Genomic DNA, 23880 nt, shown 5'->3' with positions numbered 1-23880 from the left:
CTGATTGGCTTGACCAGTCCTCACTCAGAGCAGAGCACACTCTTTGGGTAAAGTTCTCACAATGGGCCTTTCTGTATTCCCTAGTATTCCCTGTCCAGCCTGCAGTTACCTATCTCTGGGACTGATACCATACCTGTTTACATGGTATAAAATTTGATTATTGATGAAGAATAAGCATGTATGAAGGGGATCATTGAAAGTAGTAGGCATTAGAGACAATCAATATAGTTTCTCTCTCTCTCTCTCTCTTTTTTTTTTTTTAGCTCTTGTTATACTTGGAGAAAAATATATACTCATTTCCCAAGCACTCAAACCACATTTCTCCAGAGGCAGTCATGTTACTTTGATTCTTTTTTTTTTTTTCTCTCTCTCTGTGAATCATTGGGGCACATATTCAAATGACCCCACTAAAAACACATGAAATAAAGAACCCCTGACAATCTGCTAGGCCATAGAATCAATTATGGTCATCTCTAACCTCACAAATGTAATCTATCTTGAAGATGACTTATGCACTTCCCTTTCATTTTCTTCTCCCCAAAATGGGGTTTCCCTATATTTAAATTCCATCCTGATCAGTCTTTGTATATTTAAGATCAATAACTTATATGTAAATAACCTTTGAAAACTGTATCCAGATTGAAGCAGTTTAGAATGGCCTTCAGCTTTTTGTTGCTTTAACACAAAAAAATAGGTCAAGTTTTCTCCAACTGAACCATGTCTAAGTCTAGTTCTCTCCCTCATTTTACTGTTTGGCAAGCTGAGGGCCCCAAGGTCAAGACCCGCCTTTCCAAAGTATGATGGAGCCTGAAGTTGGCCTCTTCTTCACTCCCTTCCAGATTGTTTCTTTTTTTTTTTCCCCCAGTGTGGCCAGATGGATTTTTTTATATCCTGTACACAGCACTAAGGTTGGATTCAGTTTTTCAAGATGAATCCAAGTTTAACCTCTCCGTGTTAACGGAATCTTTCCAAGGGAAAATTTTTCCAGCCACTCTTATGCATTTAAAATGTCTAAATAATTGCATTAAAAAATGATTGCTCAATACAAACTTCCTTCTAGCTTCATATCTATATCTAGTGGACATTAATTTAGCACATACAGGGATAGAATTGTACCTGGATTCAACTCATTCTTAGTTAAAATTGTAGGAAAAGTCAATTAGAATAATATATTTTACATAAGGAACATACAAGAGCAATTGCAGGAAAACAGAACAAAAGATTATTTTCTCAGCTACGGTTCATTTTTCTCAATTATGGTATAAAAATCTTAGTACTTTCTTATTCACTCCTAACCAAAAATGAATAGATCTCATCCTTTTTCTTCCTCAAATCTGTAGATAGGGCATCTGATCTTTGTGACATACTATATCTGTAAAGTACTTCACTGGGATTGTCTTTGAATGACAGCAAGCTGTATGCAATTTCAAATGTTAACTGCAGGTTGACCCTGTTTTGTTTCACTGCTTGAAGGTTGGAATCAGGACTTATTTTATAGGTGAGAAACATCAAAATCTAGCAACCATCTAGGGTGTTCGGGTAAGGGGAATGGGGCACTGTGTCTGGAATACAGACTTTCTGGCTCCCCGCTATTGTTTTCCTCCAGGTAACTTCATCAACGTGGACCTTGGATGGAACTTTATGGACTGCCTTTATTTAGGGCACACAGGAGGTGAAAATTCACTTATTTCATGTCCAAACCATCACGTTTCAGCCAATCCCAAGCTATATCTAAAAGGAAAACATCATGTTTGTTTAGCATCTTGAAGGTCTCGGTTAAATTTTGAATATCCTTTTCTCACATTTTAAAAATCTGAGCAGAAGGAAGAAATCAACTTTGGTTATTCTGGTTACTTATGTTGATGATTTAAACTTGTTAATAGTTCCAGGAAAACATGGATTTTAGACTTTATTTCCAATCATGGATTGAAAGACATTGTTCCTTAATAAAACAAGTTAATAAATCAGAAGCTAGGTAGTAGAAGTATCTGAAGGCAGAGGCCTTCCTGCCAAAGCACTAAGCCTGCTAGGATCTATGCTCTCCAGAATGATAGAACCCCTTCAGTTTTGGATTGACACATATTCATTACAAATAAATTAGTGTTCGCATCTGGTCTGACTCATTTGATGGGAACAAGAAGTTCCTTTAAAAGTACAAATTGACAGGGGGAAAGGATTGAAAATGAAGGGACGCATGGGACTGGCCTTGTGCAATTTTCCTAGGTCTAAGGACCATGAACGTAATTTTGATGTATAATTAAAATACTCTGAGCAGAATATCAGCAAGTCCACCTATATGTAGAGATATTTATTGCCCTGGATTACCCCTCAGATCAATTGAATTTTCAATCTTTAACAACTTTCTCTTAATCAGTATTCAAAATTAGCTTCTGTTCTACTATCAAGTTGTTAGATTATTGAGGGTTGGAAATATAGGTGTTCTGCGTTCATCCTTGTTTACTTTTACGAAAGCAGTGGTGACATTCATAAATAACTTAATTGAAATGTAAATTCCTTAAGCAGGGCCTCTTGAAACAAGTAGCTCTGAACATATTCCATCTTCTAAGCCCTCTGTAGGTTGCTTGTTACAATCTAAAGTGAGGGAGGGGGGCTTCCCTGGTGGCGCAGTTGTTGAGAGTCCGCCTGCCGATGCAGGGGATGCGGGTTCGTGCCCCGGTCCAGGAAGATCCCACATGCCGCGGAGTGGCTAGGCCCGTGAGCCATGACCGCTGAGCCTGCGCGTCCGGAGCCTGTGCTCCGCAATGGGAGAGGCCACAACAGTGAGAGGCCCGCGTACCGTAAAAAAAATAAATAGATAAAATAAAGTTAGGGAGGGGAGGAGGGCATGGAGAAAGATAAAAAATGTATACATATATACATATCCAAAGCACTCAATCACTATGGGAGACTCAGAATACTGTAAATCAAGGTTAATTATTACACTCCTTTTGGCAAGGCAAGGATTTTCTCGATTTTTTGTCAGGAAATCAAAATTCTCTTTTACTTCTCGAGTTCTTAAATTACATTTTATTCCCATCTTAATCTCTTCAGCCTTTATAGACTGATAAAATATAGTTGTCTTGGCAGAATTAATACAAATTATTTTCTGTTTAAGTACTTCATGCAGAAATTAAATTTTCAAAAGCATACATAAATACGATCAATTAAATTGACACAGAAGTATCGTATATTTAGCTCTATACATCAAACTACCTTGATTATTATGGGCAATCTTAAACCGTCATGTAAAGTAAGATTTCCATTGAGTCATGTTTTTAATTCTCTCTGTCATCATATTGCAAGGGAAAAAGTTCATGAATGATAAGCCAGAGAGGTTTGCCAATTCCAACAATGTATTTTTCTTCTTTCATAGATATACTGGAAAAGAATTGTTCACTTATATTACTTATTTTTTGGAAACCTGATAATGTCTTTTTCAGAGAAGGACCATATGGAAGAGCCACAAAGATAATGTGTGAAAGGAAGTAAGGGTATGTTATCAAGGAAAAAAAAAAAGTGGAAAATATAGACAAATTAGTTTTCAAATGTAATTTTATCCAAATACACTGATTTTTTTTACGCTGTTCTGAATTTGGAAACTAGACTTAAACTTGGCTTGCATTAGTACTGATTCTTGGGTGATAGGAGAGTAAGTTCAAGATGTCTAATAATCTTTCACTCTGAGGATCAAGCATTTTATCACATGAAAGTAGAGCCAGGTTACAGTTGATAAGGAAAATAGTCTTATTTAATTTTGGCCCCAGGCTTTCTTCACTATAGAGAGCCAATATTTCCTTCCAAGGCGCTTCTAGGATACAGCAGTCCTAATGTTTTATAACATGGCTACATGTCTATATGTATAGTTTAGAATCCACAGAGACATGACTGTTGGTTTTAAGTCAAGGTTCCTGAAATAGACTCAGAAAGAAAAAAAAAAGAATGTTTATAGATGTTTGGCTGGCTGCTTAGGGTCTTCTGGGGTAATACTTTAATTGAGTATCACCACCAAGATCTAGTCATCTACTTAAGACATTTACAAACTCAATATTGTAAATACAGTGTGAGATAATCGGTCTCCCTAGGACTGATTCATGTGACTCCAATTCATAAGAGAGACTTATGGGCTATATTTCGTCTCCCTCTCTATGCTCTAAGCACTCTGGACATCTTCCTGCCAAGTATAATCCTTCCTCACATCTTTTAAACTAGATCCTTCCTATGTCTGAAATGCTGTATCATCATATCTCTGCTTCATTGGGTCTCAACAGAAACATCACTGCCTCAGAGAAGCCCTCTTTGACTACTGTCTAGAGTAACCTCTCCCTGGATTTCTCTGTTTTAACTTACTGTACTTTTTCACATAGCTCTTAGTGCTACCTGAAACACTATTATTCATTTAATTTTGTACCAAATTATCCTCACCTCCCACAAGTCCCTGAGTCCCAGGAGGAGAGCCTTTGTCTATTCACTGCTGCCCCAGCACCAAGAACAGCAGAGAGCTTGTACTTAACATATTTACAGGGGGGAGGAGGAAATAGGGCAGCAGCAATGTCGTAACACTTGAATTTCCCTGTGTCAATGCATAAAAACAACACAGCAATTAAGATAGCAAAACATTAACACACACACACACACACACACACACACACACACACACACACACACACACACACACACACACACACACACACCCAAATAGCACATGTAGGTTAAAAGGTGATCCCCCTTCAAACTTCAAAATATGAGTAGCCATATTGCTGCCACAAGACCTGTGGGGTATCAGCAACTGTTGAAAAATGCAGAGGGAAGTAAAAGAGACTTCTGCCGTCCTGAAAGCCAGAGAACCCAGAAAATGCCAACAGATACTTGGTCCCATAAGAAAGACTGCTCACTCTGTGTGCAAAGTCTGGTGGGCCAATGGGAGAATACCATCCCAAACCAGAAGGGGGCATTGTAGGCTCTGGTGTAAGGGTACAAGGACACTTCAGGAAAGCTAGGTTGTTCTGAGCCAAATGAACACTAGAAAATAATCAAAGTCCCTGTGATGGTTAATTTTATGTGTCAATTTGACTGGGCTATGGAGTGTCCAGATATTTGGTCATTTAGTATTCTGAGTGTTTTTGTGAAGGCATTTTTGGATGAGATTAACATTTAAACCCGTAGACTGAGCCAAGCAGATTGCTCTCCCTTATGCAGGTGGGCCTCATCTGAACACATGAAGGCCTGAATAGAACAAAAAGATGACCCTTCCTTGAGCAAGAGGGTGCTCCTCCTGCCTGACTAACTTCAAACTGGGACATCAACTTTTTCCTACCTTTGGACTTGAACACAGTGGCTCTTCCTGGGTCTCCAGTCTTCTGACCTTCAGACTAGAAAGAACTACACCATCAACTCTCTTGTGTCATCAGCTTGCCAGATCTTTAGACCCCTAAAGATCTGGGGTCTAGTCAGCCTCCATAATCGTGTGAGCCAAATCTTTATAATCAATATATTTAGATAGATAGATACACAGATCTTATATTAGTTCTGTTACCCTAACTGATATAGTCCTTTTCAGAACAAAGCTTCACTGAGGAGAAACTGCTAGGAATAAAATCCAAATTGAGCTTTAAGAGGCACTAAAGACAAGAGAAGGAGAAGTAACTAGATGAAATTGTAAGAAGGGAATAATAAAGGTAAAATTCAAAGAAGTAGAGCTAACCAACAGAAAAGACAATCTATAACCCTGTAGCTAGAAAAGCTATTCTGACCTATTCTCTTTCCTTAGAACATACACAAAAAACACATCTTAAATATAAGAAACATAGGGTTATAATTTGCATCGCATATGAAGCTATTGTAATAAAAAGTGCTACTACAATTTTTTAAATTATCTGTACAGAAAAAGAAGGCTGGTTAGAAAAACATTCCCACAAAGCAGAAGAAAACTATAATCTTATTTTAAGAGGGGCTAAAAGATAATTAACGTGATTATATAAGATATGAAAGAAGGTCATATATCAGAGGCAGAAAAATTAGGAATGAGACAATTGGACTAAATGTAGATTTTAAAAAGGAGCTCACAGACCTCAGGGAAAAGTTAAAAAGAAAAGAAAAAAAGTGCTGTCAAAATGAAAAATCAACTAGAGTAAATATTGGGTTGGCCAAATAGTTCGTTCAGGTTTTTTGAATCCGATGTTACGGAAAACCCGAACAAACTTTTTGGCCAACTCAATACATACCATGAAAAATATTGTAAGGGTGAGGATAGGGAGAAGAAGAAGAAGGAGGAGGAGGAGGAAGAGAGGAAGGGGGAGGGGGGGAGGGGGTCATCTTAAAAATATACTCACGGGGCTTCCCTGGTGGCGCAGTGGTTGAGAGTCCGCCTGCCGATGCAGGGGACACGGGTTTGTGCCCCGGTCCGGGAAGATCCCACATGCCGCGGTGCGGCTGGGCCCGTGAGCCACGGCCACTGAGCCTGCGCGTCCGGAGCCTGTGCTCCGCAATGGGAGAGGCCACAACAGTGAGAGGCCCGCGTACCGCAAAAAAAGAAAAAAAAAAAATCAAACAAAAACTGAATTTGCATTGGATTAAGTCTTTCAAATCAGTCTGGGTCTAATCGAGAGACAGAAACCGTATAGTGATTTGAGCAGAAAATGTTTAATATAAAGAATTATTAACTATACCTCATTACTGCAATAATGAGAGATGAGATACTATGGGATAAAAATAATTCTAGAAGTAGCAGAGATAAGGAGCAGACACTGCCTCTAGGGCTAAAACAGAAAACTCAAAAAAGGAACACATCTGGAGAAGACGACTCCCAATCAGGGATGAGATCTAGATTTCATTGGGGAGAGTGTGGTCAGGTACATTGAATGGCAGTCACTGGAGTACAGGTTGAGGGATTTGCTGAGAATCCACCCTCTGGGGTCTCAGAGGAAGTTATCAAAAAGGACACTCCACTAGGGAAACTCCCTGGGAAACCACTCTCTGGGGTGGTTGAGAAACTGCCCCAGGAAAGGTGCTGTGTCTTGGAACTTACTGCCAAACTGCCCAACCGGTGCCAGGGAAATCATCCCCAGAGAGGTGTCTTGTGCTGCTGGCCACCACCATGCACTGCGGAAGTTGGCCAAAAGAGCATCCCACGACCAGGAAGCAGAACATCTTTCCTCTTTTAGGATCCCTTTGGCGACCTCTAACTGATAAATCATCATGCCCTCTTGGAAAGGAAAATACGTTCCAGTATCACAGGCCAGGCAATGAAGGGTGGATTGGGAACTGAGGGGCAATAGATCGATAACTGGTAAACTTCTGCCTCTAACTCCTCATATATTGAAATACGAGGGATACAAGGGGTGTTTTAGTTGGCTCAACCTGCATTAACAAAATACCACAGACCAGGTGGCTTTAAACGACACCAATCTTTTAAATAAAAGATTAATAATTGTAAAAGAATATTATATACAACTCTATGTGAATTCCTTTAAAGAAATGTCTATATTTTAGGAGACTATAAATTAAGAATACAAATTATTGATTGTCTTGAGAATTGGAAAACGAGAACCAACTGAAATGCTAAATATTAAAACATATTGTCAAATTCCCTTCAAAAGAGGTACCACAACTAAATGGCTTTATAGGAAAAATCTTTCAAACTGTCAAGGATCAGAATATATCATATTTTAGAATTTTCATATCATGCTGGCCAGTAAAGTCCACAACTTGATATCACCTTGTACCCAAAAGCTGCTTGAAAAGACAAACCATTTTGAAATATTAAAACAAGATCAATAATAGTATTAGGAAAAGAATTTAGTGGTCTTATCAAGAGTGAATTTTTTGAGAATTTTCTGGATGATAAAGAGAAGATGATATTGGAATGATAGAGGAAAAAAACAAAGTTGAGAACCTCCAGACTATCAAGGATTACGAAGGGACTTTTGGAGAATTAAGTGTTCCTGAAAACTGAAACAAAGCTAGTGGTAGAGTGAGCCAGAAAGGCAAAAAACTAATTTAAGGAGTTCAGGAGGCTTGGGTACATCCCTGCCTTTGGACTCTGTAGTGTTTGTGGTGACCACGTAAGGGCTTCACATGTGGCCTACGGAGCTGTGGATGGAAACCTGAAGGGCTCCTCGATGGCAGCAAAGATTTCCATGGTACTGAATTTCATGGGTTATTCTTAAACTTCACTTTGGCAAACCAAATTAGTAGGCTGAGAATAATTGTGTGTGAAAGTAGGGGTTTCAAAGAAGGAGGCTTCCAATTAGTTTTCTAGACTGACCAAGGGTAACCAGCAACCCTTTGGTGAGGGAGAGCTGTCATGTCCTATCTGAATTTCATTTTACAGTGATTAAAAGTTGATGAATATATTTACACTTTATTATGGAAGCAAAGTGTATGAATTTCTTAACCCATAGAATGGGTTCATTTCTTTTAACACTTTTGCCATATTCATAAATTCTGGCTTAAATAAATACTGCTAGGCAGTTGCTAGGAATGCATACAATACACCCATGTATTTTATTATTTATTTATTTACTTTTAATACATCTTTATTGGAGTATAATTGCTTTACATTGTTGTGTTAGTTGCTGCTGTATAACAAAGTGAATCAGCTATACGTATACATGTATCCCCATATCCCCTCCCTCTTGCATCTCCCTCCTGCCCTCCGTATCCCACCCCTCTAGGTGAACACAGAGCACCGAGCTGATCTCCCTGTGCTATGCTGCTGCTTCCCACTAGCTAGCTATTTTACATTTGGTAGTGAATATATGTTAATGCTACTCTCACTTCGCCCCAGCTTCCTTCTCCCCCTCCCCCGTGTCCTGAGTCTTCTAGGTTGTTTCAAATCAATTTCAAACATCTAAACTTTCTAGGGCTCACTTTCTGTGTGTTTTCAGACTCTTTATCTCCACCCCTGCTTTTCTGATTTCCTCCTACCAGCTGCTCTTCAGCCTTCTGAATTTGTGCCCCAGTTTGCACTCACTTTTCTAACTTAAATGCAGAACTCTTTCAGGAAAAAAATTTTTTTAATTTGCTCTCCAACTTATGCACTACCATTGTCAGAAAGATACAGTATGTCTGGTTCCCAGATTCTGTCCTGTGAGAGAGTCTTCTCCTTGTAGAGACACCACAGCACCCGAGTAGATTTGGGAGGAAATGAAATGGATATCTTACAGTGGTGCTGGTGGTATGTCATGTGAAAAAATCTCAGCATTACCGTTTTCATAATGTTTCTGTGCATGTGCTGCATCTTAGAAATGTATCTTGCTATTTGAAAAAGGCAGACCTTCCTTAAAGGTCAGCAGTTGCAGGATTCATCTATTCTTTTAACCCTATCCAAATAAGTGGATTAATCCTATGAGATTCTCTCTGATCTCAACACCCAGTGAACAAACTGAAAGACCTTACAGTCTCTATTATGGAAACCAAGGAATGGATGAAGTTTACACTTGTTATGTAATTGCTTTAACTGTTACTTTTAAAAAGAGAATTAAAAAGTCTTACACAGGGCTTTGTATTTTGCATTTCTTTTGGCTGATATCTGCTTAATAAGACCAAGCCTGGCACATTCTTCACCAAGTGGTCAGTGCCTTCTCTAAGGGTGCTGCTGGTGTGGCCTTATGCACCTTACGTATGTAAACGAGAGGATTTCTAGAACCTTTCTTTGACTCTGAGAACAGTTTATAAAAGAACAGAGTATTATGGACTTCCTTAAATGTAAGAGTGACCATAGATCTCAGTTCTTCCAAGAAAATAACAGTTTTAATTTATTGCCCAGAATTAATTATTTCTAGTGTCTTTTTTCATTATTAAAAGTATTCCTATGCACACTGCTATGTTTAAAATGGATAACCAACAAGGACCTACTGTATAGCACTGGGAACTCTGCTCAATGTTATGTGGAAGCCTGGATGGGAGGGGAGTTTGGGGCAGAATGGATACATGTATATGTACAGCTGAATCACTTTGCTGTGTGCCTGAAACTACCACAACATTGTTAATTGGCTATGCTCTAATATAAAATAAAAAGTTAAAGTATTCCTACGCATAGGATAAATTATATGGTTCCCTCCCTGCACCTATGTCCTCCCACAGGTGAGCAGCATCCTTTTCATCCTCAAACCAGATGAAATAAAAGAGAAATATAACCACAGAGTACAGCTCTCTGCAAAAATGACAGTGGACTGCCAGCTACTAAAACATTGGGGTTTGCTCTTAATATACCTATATAACAAACAATAAATGAAAAAAAATTCTGTGTGAAAAAAATGATTGGATGTGCCATCAAGTAATTAAATTAAATTAAATATAACCATTTGCTATTAACCAGAATAATCTTTCCTTTATAATAATAAGTGATAATGGTAGGGTGATAAATAGAGTGCACATAAAGTTTTTAAAAATTTAAACACATATATAATTGTGGAGTATAGTTTAGAAAAATAGAAATAGTTTTAGGACAGTGGAATTAGAGGTTGACATAATATTTATAATTTTCTATAATTCTTTTATGTTATTCATTGTGGAAAAGAAACTCACAGAAAAAAAAATAGAATATAATCTACTCATATAAGGATAAAGCCATATAATGTTAGTACCAGAGAGCAACTTTCAGTCAGTTGTAAGGTGATTTTTTTTAAAAAGTTTTGATCCCTGTTAAGTTTTTATATCTTCAGTTATTAGCTGAGATTCACATTGATTTTTCTCATTTTGGGGATTTCCATTTAACTCACTCTACCTGAAAATATATTCTCTTTACAAGGGTTAATATACTTCTGTTTACAATTAACTTGGATAATCTATGGCTAAGAAGAGCTGAAAAGTTTGTTCTTTGTGGGCAAATGTGTCCCCCGGGGCAGGACGTTTTGGATATCCATAAACTATTAGCTGATATCTAATAGTAATTGGCTTTGCATTCTTAAAGATGGAAAAATGTACACATGAGAAGTAATACTTCGTAGTACTTTTATTTTGTTCTTGGCCACACTGCATGGCTTGCAGGATCCTAGTTCCCCCAGCAGTGAAAGTGCAAGTCTCAGCCACTGGACCTCCAGGGAATTCCTGAGAAGTAATACTTTGTTATTGAACACAGAAGGAAGCTGTGAAAAGAGGAAAGGGCAGAGACTTTAAAATCAGAAGTCCCAAATCTGTGTCTCCCTTCTGCCATGAAGAAGTGGTGTGACCTTGGGTAAGTCATTCACCACCTCGAGGGGCACTAAGGAACAAAAGTGACAGTACACTGGAGAGTATTTGTAAAATGTAAAGTCCTATACACATATTGACTATAGAGCACATCATTATTACAGAAACATAAAGAAAATACAGTAGAATGGGTTAATAATATTGACATGCATTTAAATAAAAACTAAGATACCATAGGTAAGCGATATCATATATTTGTCTTTCTCTGTCTGACTTACTTCACTTTGTATGATAATCTCCAGGTCCATCCATGTTGCTTCAAATGGCATTATTTCATTCTTTAAAATGGCTGAGTAGTATTCCATTGTATATATGTACCACATCTTCTTTATCCTTTCATCTGTCAATGGACATTTAGGTTGCTTCCATGTCTTGGCTATTGTAAACAGTGCTGCAGTGAACATTGGGGTGCATGTATCCTTTCAAAACTAAGACAAATCTACATGTAATGATAAAAAAGAGAGAGAAAAAAGAAAATAACAGATTCTTTCAGAAAATGCCAAAGTTTTCTCTGGAATTGTAGAGCAGAGTGATGTACATTGGCTCCAGTTAACCACACAATGATAGAAAAGTTTCATTCATTCTTTCTTCCTCTGTAAATAAGAATGCTATTTAGCACTTCGCTTTCCCACAGTTCAGTAATGACATAATAATTCAGTGCTTTAAAATATTTTGGATCGTCTCAAGGATGAGGTGCTAAAGATACTTGCTGCCTCATAAATCTAATGCAGAACATTCCTGCAGATTCCACTGTGGTTGAAAAGGTGGTAATTATAAATTGAGAGGAAAGAATATTTTAAAATGACAGAAAGAATTTAAATGATGCCATAAGCACCAGATTAAAAAAGAAAGAACTAGAAAGCCAGGTTATCTAGCCATGGGATTTGGCCCTTATTTAAAGTCAGATGTGACAGTTCAGATCATTCAACGCCATGCTACGGTTGGCAGGCTGCCTATTCTGTGAGGTAAAAGTGGAAAAGGAATTCAATGTGGTAATTAGATAAGGAGTAAATCCCTAAGATTTTTTTCAAGGAGAAAATATTTTCAAATACTACTAAAGTCACTTTTCATTTAGGTTATAGAACGTCAAAGTGCCTCATTTTCAAAACAGGCCTGAAGAAATGAACACCAAGTCTAAAATGCTAGAGTTGTCTCTCCTGATAAAAGAGCTCAACTCATGAAAAAGAATAATGCAGTCAGGACCCTCAATACATTTCTAGAAGTTGTCAGTGTGCCTGTGATTCCAGTGATCACTTTGAACTTGAGGCGTTCTAGTCCCATTAAAAAGAATCAACAAACAGAATGGTGCTTCACCACACCCACTGCACAACATCAAGCTCCTTTACTGAAGGATTTCATCTAAATGTGTGAAATTAATCCTTGTTCTGGAGCAGGGGCTTTAGTGTCTTAAAAGCCTACTTGTTTCCTTGAACTGTGCCTCCCAACACAGTTGAGTTTAGTATTTCAGGGGCAGACACTAGGGGAAGAGGTGAGCCTGCCAATTCTGTTACAGACCCTGGCGTGTCGTCATGTCTCACAAAGACCACCTTTGTGGTCCACATTCTTTTCCCATCAGGCAGTGCTGCCCTGACCTGAGGTGTGTTTTTCGTTTCCAAAGAATATGCTGATCCTCCCAAAATGATCTACTGAAAACTGAGTGTTGAAGCACAAATGAAAAGTGAAAGGTGCCATTTAGCACACAACATAATTATTTCATGGCTTTACTGCAAGTTAGCAAAGGCACGTTTCAGCTTGTAAGATGTGAAAGCCAGCCCATGCCATATCATAATATTTTTGTGTTTTCTGGAAACAGCTTTAAATCCCTCTTTTCCTGGGTTCGTGGCTGTAGAGAAGGAAGGGAGAAGGGAATGATGTTTTCCTGTGGAATAGCTTTTTAAAGACCAAGTAGTCATAAAACCTCTATTAAAAGTGAACAGACATTGAATTCAATATCTGCGTGACCAGATTTTTTTTAAAAGGAACTCGCTTAACCTCAGGAAATAGTATAAGCAATCATAGCTGTTAAATTTACTTTGTACTAAAATTTAATCCAGCCAAATATGCCATTAAAGTCAATACCGTGAATAACCATACAGTGTGGGCATGTACACACACACTCGTTTTTAATACCACATAGGTTTAACTTTACACACATTTTATATAGTATGTGCTAAGTGGAAGAAAAAATGAGTTTATATGACTTCTAATTCTCACCAAGATTCCCTCAATAAATTAATCTTTATGATAGAGTATTAGATGTCATTTTTCCATTAACACTCTAACGCTCTGTAAAACTAGTGTCTTTGGTCCTAGTAATCGAGAATAACTTCTAATTAGAAAAAGGAGAGAAAAGATAAAAAAGAATGACATTGTTTGCCAGAAAATTTCTAAATGTTAACAATGAAAGCAACTGTTCTCCATTCTATAGGTAGCTGTCCACAGCTCTACAGGAAAGGATTTTCCTTTTGACTCACCACCACACATCATTATATACTCTTATATTATATACTCTAAAATGCGTTGCTACTGTATGTATTCTATACAATCACCTGTCAATTAAAGGGATTTTAAAATGAAAAAAATAAATGAAATGCCTCTCAGACACAAACTTTCTTTTAAGTCCTAACTTGGACTTTGTGCTGTATCAAAATACTCGATTATTCTACACTATTTTGCCCTCCTTCTTTTCATACATATTTTGAAGTCTTTCTCCTTCCACTGTAAATATTTAAAATGTGTTTTTAATTGTTCATCTTTTGGTTTATTAAATATGTATGAAGGGTCTATTGTGTCGGTACTGTTTATGGGTTAGAAATATGAAGGTGGATTACACTTCACATGATTTTAAATTGTTTACGTTGCTTAAAAATAATTTATACAGAGGAAAGTGTGCAGTATACACGTATAAGCTATGGGGTTCACAACAAAATGAAAGCCTAGGAACCTAGCCACTCAGCCCAAGAACTGGAATACCATCAAAATTACCAAAACTTATGTGTTAATTCCCTGTCTCATCCCCTCTGCTTTCTCTTAAGAGGTAACAACTACTTGAATTTGTCTTTTTCATTCCCTTTCTTTCTCCTGACTTTATTGTTCTTATCCTCTCCCCCTTCTTTAATAGTTGTAACATTCTTATAATTTATATTTACTTTCACTGTTCTCTAGTATGTTATTCTTCAAGAAGACACAATTTTATTTTTACATCTCCTATTAAGGAAACTCTGGGCTATTTTCAGCTTCTGCTATTATGAACAATAATGCAATGGACATTCTTGTATATGTTCATTAATGCCTCTTCTAGAATCTCTTGTGCACAGAACATAATGAAATTTCTGTAGATTGTTGGAAGAGCCACGTTTTCAAGGTGCTATCAATTTCTGTACAAAATTACACTCCCATCAGAATTGCATACGAGTCTTCATTAATCCAATTTTGGAAATGATCAGACTTCTTAAATTTTGCGCAACTAGTGTGTTAAATACTATTATAATGTGATCTTTACTGTTTCACTGATTCCTAGTGAAGTTTAATATATTTCATATGTGCATGGATCATTTCTATTGCCTCTTCTATGAAATACTGTTTCATATCATCTTCTCCCTGTTTTAAATTTTCCATTTCAACATAAGCATTAAAGATTTTCATCCATGAAAAAATAATTTTGTTGTATAATATGAGGTAGATAGCCTATTTCATTTATTTTTTAATGATACATAATAAATAAGTTCCATTTATTTACTGGTCCATACATTCCCTAGTGCTCTGCATGGTCACTTTCTGTGTCAAATTTGGGTCTATTTCTGATACCTGTATTCCATTCCATTGGTACTTGCCCATTTCTGTACCAATGCCAGATGACCTCAGTTAGCTTTAAAACCTCTTCTTATTTTTCTTTTCAAAAGCATCTGGATTATTAAGAGTCCTCAAAAATCCCATTGGAATTACATTAAATCTATTGATCAATTTGGAGAGAATGTCATCTTTATGATGCAGTATCTTCTTGCCTATGAAGACACTATCTGTAATGGTTTTTTTTTTTTTTTGCGGTACGCGGGCCTCTCACCGCTGTGGCCTCTCCCGCTGCAGAGCACAGGCTCCAGACGCACAGGCTCAGCGGCCATGGCTCACGGGCCCAGCCGCTCCGCGGCATGTGGGATCCTCCCGGACCGGGGCACGAACCCGTGTCCCCTGCATCGGCAGGCGGACTCTCAACCACTGCGCCACCAGGGAAGCCCCTGTAATGGTTTTTAATAACATTTTACACTTTTTTATATATACATGTTTTGTGGTGTTTATTCATAGGTATCATGTTATTATTTCTTCTTGAATTGGTTTTGATAAGTGATATTTTTGGAGAAATATAATCAATAAATCAAGCTTTTAATTGCATATTTCAAATCTTTTTAAAAGTTTGCTAATTTTGTTTCAACTATCAATAATTGTGAAATATGTATTAAAATCTCCCATTGCAATGGATATTTACAAACTTTTTTCTAGAATTTATGTAAACTTTTTATATATTTTTAAAATTTTATTTAATTTATTTTTTAATATAGCAGGTTCTTATTAGTTACCTATTTTATACATATTAGTGTATACATGTCCATCCCAATCTCCCAATTCATCCCACCACAGCCACCCCCACCCCTCACTTTCCCTCCTTGGTGTCCATACGTTTGTTCTCTGCATCTGTGTCTCTATTTCTGCCTTGCAGACTGGTTCATCTGTACCATTTTTCTAGGTCTCACATATATGTGTTAATATACAATATTTGTTTTTCACTTTCTGACTTACTTCACTCTGTATGACAGTCTCTAGATCCATCCACATCTCTACAAATGACCCAATTTAGTTCCTTTTTAGGGCTGAGTAATATTCCAATGTATATGTGTCCTACATCTTCTTTATTCATTTGTTGATGGGTGTTTAGGTTGCTTCCATAACCTGGCTACTGTAAATAGCACTGCAGTGAACATCAGGGTGCCTGTGTCATTTTGAATTATGGTTTTCCCTGGGTATATGCCCAGGAGTAGGATTGCTGGGTCATATGGTAATTCTATTTATAGTTTTTTAAGGAACCTCCATACTGTTTTCCATGGTGGCTGTATCAATTTACATTCCCACCAACAGTGCAAGAGGGTTTCCTTTTCTCCATACCCTCTCCAGCATTTGTTGTTTGTAGATTTTCTGATGATGCCCATTCTAACTGGTGTGAGGTGATACTTCATTTTAGTTTTGATTTGAATTCCTCTGATAATTTGTGATGTTGATCAGCTTCTCATGTGACTCTTGGCCATCTGTATGTCTTCTTTGGAGAAATGTCTATTTAGGTCTTCTGCCCATTTTTTGATTGGGTGGTTTGGTTTTTTTTTAACATTGAGCTGCATGTGCTACTTATATATTTTGGAGATTAATCCTTTGCCCGTTGATTCATTTGCAAATATTTCCCATTTTGAGTGTGGTCTTTTCATCTTGTTTATAGTTTCCTTTGCTGTGCAAAAGCTTTGAAGTTTCATTAGGTCCCATTTGTTTATTTTTGTTTTTATTTCCATTTCTCTAGGGGGTGGGTCAAAAAGGATCTTGCTGTGATTTATGTCATAGAGTGTCCTGCCTATGTTTTCCTCTAAGAGTTTTATACTGTCCAGTCTTACATTTAGGTCTCTAATCCATTTTGAGTTTATTTTTGTGTCTGGTGTTAGGGAGTGTTCTGATTTCATTCTTTTACATGTAGCTGTCCAGTTTTCCCAGCACCCCTTATTGAAGAGACTGTCTCTTCTCCATAGTATATCCTGACCTCCTTTGTCATAGATTAGTTGACCATAGGTGCATGGGTTTACCTCTGGGCTTTCTATCCTGTTCCATTGATCTATATTTCTGTTTTTGTGCCAGTACCATATTGTCTTGAATACTGTACATTTGTAGTATAGTCTGAAGTCAGGGACTCTGATTCCTCCAGTTCCATTTTGTTTCTCAAGATTGCTTTAGCTATTTGGGGTCTTTGGTGTCTCCATACAAATTTTAAGATTTTTGTTCTAGTTCTGTAAAAAATGCCATAGATAATTTGATAGGGATTGCATTGAATCTGTAGATTGCTTTGTGTAGTATAGTCATTCTCACAATATTGATTCTTCCAATCCAGGAACATGGTGTGTCTCTCCATCTGTGTCATCTTTGATTTCTTTCATCAGTGTCTTATAGTTTTCTGTACAGGTCTTTTACCTCCTTAGGTAGGTTTATTCCTAGGTATTTTATTTTTGTTGCAATGGTGAATGGGATTGTTTCCTTAATTTTTCTTTCATTGTTAGTGTATAGGAATGCCAGAGATTTCTGTGCATTAATTTTGTATCCTGCAACCTTACCAAATTCATTGATTAGCTCTAGTAGTTTTCTGGTGGCATCTTTAGGATATCTATTTATAGTATCATGTCATCTACTAACAGTGACAGTTTTACTTCTTCTTTTCCAATTTGTATTCCTTTTACTTCTTTTTCTTCTCTTTTTGCCATGGCTAGGACTTCCAAATATATGTTGAATAACAGTGGTGAGTGGACATCCTTGTCTTGTTCCTGATCTTAGAGGAAATGCTTTCAGTTTTTCACCATTGAGAATGATGTTTGCTGTGGGTTTGTCATATATGGGCTTTATTATGTTGAGATAGGTTCCCTCTTTGCCCACTTTCTGAAGTATTTTTATAAATAGGTGTTGAATTTTGTAAAAATCTTTTTCTGCATCTATTGGGATGATCATATGGTTTTTATTCTTCAATTTTTTTAATATTGTGTATCAGATTGATTGATTTGCATATATTGAAGAATCCTTGTATCCCTGTATTAAATCCCACTTGATCATGGTGTGTGATCCTTTTAATGTGTTGTTAGAATCTGTGCTAGTATGTTGTTGGAGATTTTTGCATCTATATTCATCTGTGATATTGGTCTGTAATTTTCTTCTTTTGTAGTATCTTTGTCTGGTTTTGGTATCAGGGTGACAGTTACTTCATAGAATGAGTTTGGGAGTGTTCCCTGCTGTGCCACTTTTTGGAAGAGTTTGAGAAGGATGGGGTTAGCTCTTCTCTAAATGTTTGATAGAATTCACCTGTGAAGCCCTTTGTTCCTGAGCTTTTGTTTGTTGGAAGATTTTTAATCACAGTTTCAATTTCATTACTTATGACTGGTCTGTTCATATTTTCTATTTCTTTTCTGGTTCAATCTTGGAAGGCTATACCTTTTCTAAGACTTTGTCCATTTCTTCCAGATTGTCTTTTTTATTGGCATAGAGTTGCTAGTAGTAGTCTCTTATGATGCTTTGTATTTCTATGGTGTCCACTGTCACCTCTCCTTTTTTCATTTCTAATTTTATTTGAGTCCTCTCTCTCTTGTTCTTGATGAGGCTGAGGAAAGCTTTATCAATTTTGTTTATCTTCTCAAAGGACCAGCTTTTAGTTTCATTGATCTTTGCTATTGTTTTCTTTGTTTCTATTTCATTTACTTTTCCTCTGATCTTTATGATTTCTTTCCTTCTACTAACTTAGAGTTTTGTTTGTTCTTTCTCTAGTTCCTTTAGGTGTAAGGTTAGATTGTTTATTAGAGCTTTTTCTTGTTTCTTAAGGTGGATTGTATTGTTATAAACGTCCTCCTTAGAACTGCTTTTGCTGCATCCCGTAGGTTTTGAATCATATTTTCATTGCTATTTGTCTCTAGGTATTTTTTGATTTCCTCTTTGATTTCTTCAGTAATCTCTTGGTTATTTAGTAATGTATTGTTTACCCTCCATGTGTTTGTGTTTTTTATGTTTTTTTTCCCCTGTAATTGATTTCTAATTTCATAGTGTTGTGGTAGGGAAAGATACTTGATATGATTTCAATTTTCTTAAATTTACCAAGGCTTGATTTGTGACCCACAATGTGATCTAGCCTGAAGCATGTTCAGTGTGCAGTTGAGAAGAACGTTTTTTCTGTGGTTTTATGATGGAATGTCCTATAACTATTAATTAAATCTATCTGGTCTATTGTGTCATTTAAAGCTTGTGTTTCCTTATTAATATTCTGTCTGGATGATCTGTCCATTGGTGTAAATGAGTTGTTAAAGTCCCCGACTATCATTGTGTTACTGTCAATTTCCTCTTTTATAGCTGTTAGCACTTGCCTTATGTATTGAGGTGCTCCTATGTTGGGTGCATATATATTTATAATTGTTATATCTTCTTCTTGGATTGATCCCTTGATCATTATGTAGTGTCCTTCCTCATCTCTTGTAACAGTCTTTATTTTAAAGTCTATTTTATCTTATATGAGTATTGCTACTCCAGCTTTCTTTTGATTTTCATTTGCATGGAATATCTTTTTCTATCCTCTCACCTTCAGTCTATATGTGTCCCAGGTCTGAAGTGTGTCTCTTGTAGACAGCATATATATGGGTCTTTGTTTTGTATCCATTCCGCGAGCCTGTGCGTTTTGGTTGGAGCATTTAATCCATTCACATTTAAGACAGTTATCAATATGTATGTCCCTATTACTATTTTTGTACCTATTACAATGTTCCAATTGTCTTGAGTTTGCTTTTTTAGGTCCTTTTCTTCTCTTGTTTTTCACACTTAGAGAAGCTCCTTTAGCGTTTGTTGTAGAGCTGGTTTGGTGGTGCTGAATTCTCTTAGCTTTTGCTTGTCTGTAAAGCTTTTGATTTCTCTATCAAATCTGAATGAGATCCTTGCCAGGTAGAGCAATCTTGGTTGTAAGTTCTTCCCTTTCATCACTTTAAATATACCGTGCCACTCACTTCTGGCTTGTAGAGTTTCTGCTGAGAAATCAGCTTTTAACTTTATGAGAGTTCCTTTGTATGTTATGTGTCATTTTTCCCTTGTTGCTTTTAATAATTTTTCTTTGCCTTTAAGTTTTGTCAATTTGATTACTATGTGTCTTGATGTGTTTCTCCTTGGGTTTATCTTGCCTGGGACTCTCTGCACTTCCTGGACTTGAGTGGCTATTTCTTTACCCATGTTAGGGAAATTTTTGACTACAATTCTTCTAATATTTTCTAGGGTCCTTTCTCTCTCTCTTCTCCTTCTGGGGCCCCTGTAATGCAAATGTTGGTGTGTTTAGTGTTGTCCCAGAGGTCTCTTAGGCTGTCTTCATTTTTTTTCTTCTTTTTTCTTTATTCTGTTCCATGGCAGTGATTTCCACCATTCTTTCTTTTAGGTCACTGATCTGTTCTTCTGCCTCAGTTCTTCTGCTATTGATTCCTTCTAGAGTATTTTTCATTTCAGTTACTGTATTGTTCATCTCTATTTGTTTGTTCTTTAATTCTTCTAGGTCTTTGTTAAACATTTCTTGCATCTTCTCGACCTTTCCCTCCATTCTTTTTTCGAGGTCCTGGATCATCTTCCCTATCATTATTCTGAATTCTTTTTCTGGAAGTTGCTTATCTCCACTTCATTTAGTTGTTTTTCTGGGGTTTTATCTTGTTCCTTCATCTGGTATATAGTCCACTGCATTTTCATTTTTCCATCTTTCTGTAAATGTAAAACGTTTTATATTTTGAAGCTTTATTATTTAGTGCATTCTAATTATATTTCTGTAATCTGAAACTTTCAGTTCTTAATAATGATTGTAAATAGTATTAGAAGTTGTTACTGTTTTCTTCATGAGTATATTACTCAACCAGTGACACCTGAATGAGTATTGTTTCATGGATGAACTAGTGTTTGGCTTGATATAATGTTATTATTTTGATTTGATTGCATCAAATCTTTATACCTACTTTTCCCTATATGTAGTAATTTGCTTTAATTCCTACCAGAAACTTAGTAAATAATAAGAATAAAAATAGTTTTCTATGATATAGTCCAAAATTTTAAAAATAGGTTTTATAAATATTATTCATTAAATTAAGAGCCTAGGGCATATGACTAAATTGATCATGTTCCTGAGCTCACATCCTGCCATTGTCATTGGCTCCTACATGAATCCACGTTTTCACCTTTATCTCTGGGTTCCAGTTTTATCTGCTTCTCCCAACAGACATCAACTTTCGTAATTTTTATACGTATGTTGTACTTTATCTTCCAAACAGTGTTTTCATAGTTTTGTATTCCATAACAAATAACACATGTTTTGTGTCTATGGAGTTTTTATAACATGTATAGCACTACAAATAACATTTGTAGTCATGACTCCATGATCAGTTAGGTATGGGGAGGGAGAGGTAAAAGGAGAACTCAAAATTAGCCCTCAGGTTCTTGATTTTAGGTCCAGGTATAAAATGATACCATTCACTGAAATGAGCAATACGGAGGAAGAGAAATGAGGAGGGTTTAGTTTTGGATGGTCAAGTTTAATGTATCTGGAAGACATCCATGTGAAGATTTCCACTAGGAAGCTGTAGTCTAGAACTTAGGAGAGATTGATGAGCAGAAAATAAAACTTTGTGAGCCATCCTTATGTATTCGGTAATTGAAGATACTTAAAAAGTTAAGATACTGTGGGGACTAGAATGAGAAGTGAAACTAGGGCAGCCCTGATAGTATTACAGTGTTTAAAAATGTACTAATATGCTGAGAACTCCAGTTCATATAAAATGGTAGTATTTCCTGAGAAATAGTGAGCTTTATTAAAAGAAGCTCTCGAGAGAAGATCAAGATGGCAGAGTAGAAGGATGTGGAACTCACTGTCCCCAAGGATACATCAAAAATACATCTACATGTGGCACAATTCTCACTGAAAGCTAACTGGAAACTGGCAGAAAGACTCCTGTACAACCAGGAGTGTAAGAAAGATATACATGTAACTGAGTAGGAAGGGAAGACAAACAATCTGGTCAGAACCTGTGACCCTGGGAGAGGACTCAGAGGAAAAGAGAGATTACGTGGTCAGAGACCCACCCTGGGGAGTGAGTGGTTCTAGCCACAGATTGGGTTCCCAGCACAGGGAAGACACAGGGATCCTACACAGGAAAGATGAGCCCCCTTGGCTGGTTGGAGGAACACTGAGACTAACTGGGGGGCTGTGGGAATCCTGGACGCTTCTCAGGAGGAGCCTGTGCACACTGGCTTGCCCCTGAAGCAGGGCAGCAAGGGCAGACTGAAGACTGCTTTAGGGGATGCTGGGTTTCCTGTAACCACCATGGCACACGCCCCAGCCTGAGCTGAGTGAACACTACAGTTTCACTCACTCCACTTCACAGGGTGGCACTGGATCTAGGGCCACCATGATCAGGGGAAAAGCTCAGTTGTAGGATGTAGCGGTGACTTGGTTCTGGAGTGGGATCTGGGTGGGGCAGTAGTGACCACTGTTGGCATGTACTCAAGCAGTGCCTCAGAAGCAGCTCAGAACTCTGACAGTAGCCAGTCCACCACAGCACAAACCCAATTTATACTGAGAGCTCATGTGTGCCCCACCTGCCCTGTGTTATGGCTCCACAACAGAGCAGGGGCAATGGAGGCTTGGGCAGTGATCTCTGTGAGGGACAAAGAGGACTTGGACCTGAGGCTGCATCTGAGCAGAGTGAGGGAAACAATGTTGGTGCCTTCACAGGCAGCGTGTTGGAGACAGCCCAGACCTCTGTGGCCAACACAGACTGAGAGCCTGCACAGGCTCCTGCTTGCTTCAGCACTTCCCTCTTCTGGGGCAAGGGTCCAGTGCTGGGAGAGGGAAAAACACAGTTAAAGGGAATAGAACCAACTCAGGCCTGACCCTCAGGGCTTCTGCTCCAGCCACTTGGGATCAAACCCCACCCCTGACAGGGCAGTGGTGGTCACTGTGCAAAGAGGAAGTCCTACCTCACACTTGGCTCCAGTTCTAGCCCCTCCATCTCCAGCCCCACCTCTACCAAGGCTAAAACTGAGCACACCCTGAAGAAAATCATGACTTGTATCCACATCAAGTCCAGCCCTACCACCAAAGGCACTGGGCACATACAGTCTATATAGGGACGCTCCCACACCCCTTCAAGACTGAAATAGGTAACCGTTTCACTTAAGTTCATAGAGGCAGAGAAAGTCAAGCAAAATGAAAAGGAGGAACAGATCTCAATTTAAAAGGAAGAGAAAAAACCCTGAAAAAAATGAATAATGAAATAGCGATAAATTTTTTACGAGATAAAGTATTCAAAGCATTGGTAATAAGAGTATTAACTGAATTAGGGAAAAGAAGCAATGAACACAGTGAAATTTTAAACAAGGAACTAGAAAGTATAAAAAAGACCCAATCAGAAATGAAGAATTCGATGACAGAAATAGAAAAAACACACTAGAAAGAATGATAACAGATTAAGTGATAAAGAAGAAAACATAAGTGATCTGGAAGACAGAATAATGGAGTTCAGTCAATCACAACAACAAAAAGAAAAACAAATTTTAAAAAATGAGAACAGTTTAACAGATCTCTGGGATAGCAGTAAATGTACCAACATTCACATTATCGGGGTCTCAGAAGGAGAAGAGAAAGAGAAGGTTATCAAAAATATATTTGATGAAATTATGGTTAAAAAACTTCCCAAACCTAAAAAAGAAAACTGATATCCAGGTATAAAAAGCACAGAGCGTCCCTAAAAAGATTATCCCACACTAAGACATATCACAATTGAAATGGCAAAAGTTAAAGAAAGAATTTTAAAAACAAGAGAAAAGCAAAGAGTCATATGTAAGGGAAACCCTGTAAGTTTTTGTATCAGCTAAGTTGCAGAATACAAGAATAAT

At 37.4% G+C, this 23880-nt stretch overlaps 1 pseudogene across 1 annotated transcript in view; it reads right to left on the bottom strand.

Annotated features, from left to right (window-relative positions):
* The window catches only part of LOC309831839 (DNA endonuclease RBBP8-like), a 98921-nt pseudogene extending 91728 nt beyond the window's left edge, over positions 1-7193 (bottom strand). Inside the window, exons 1-2 of the transcript in view lie at positions 7025-7193; positions 4423-4570 (exon numbers count right to left, since the gene is read on the bottom strand). The product of the transcript in view is annotated as a DNA endonuclease RBBP8-like (transcript). The remainder of the gene's footprint in view (positions 1-4422; positions 4571-7024) is intronic.
* Positions 7194-23880: the final 16687 nt, after the last annotated feature.

The sequence above is a fragment of the Grampus griseus genome (genome assembly GCF_964374135.1).
Source record: "Grampus griseus genome assembly, chromosome: 13".
Classification (NCBI taxonomy): Eukaryota; Metazoa; Chordata; class Mammalia; order Artiodactyla; family Delphinidae; genus Grampus; species Grampus griseus.
Note: the sequence above shows the minus strand (reverse complement) of the source record. Positions and strands in the feature narration are given on the sequence as shown.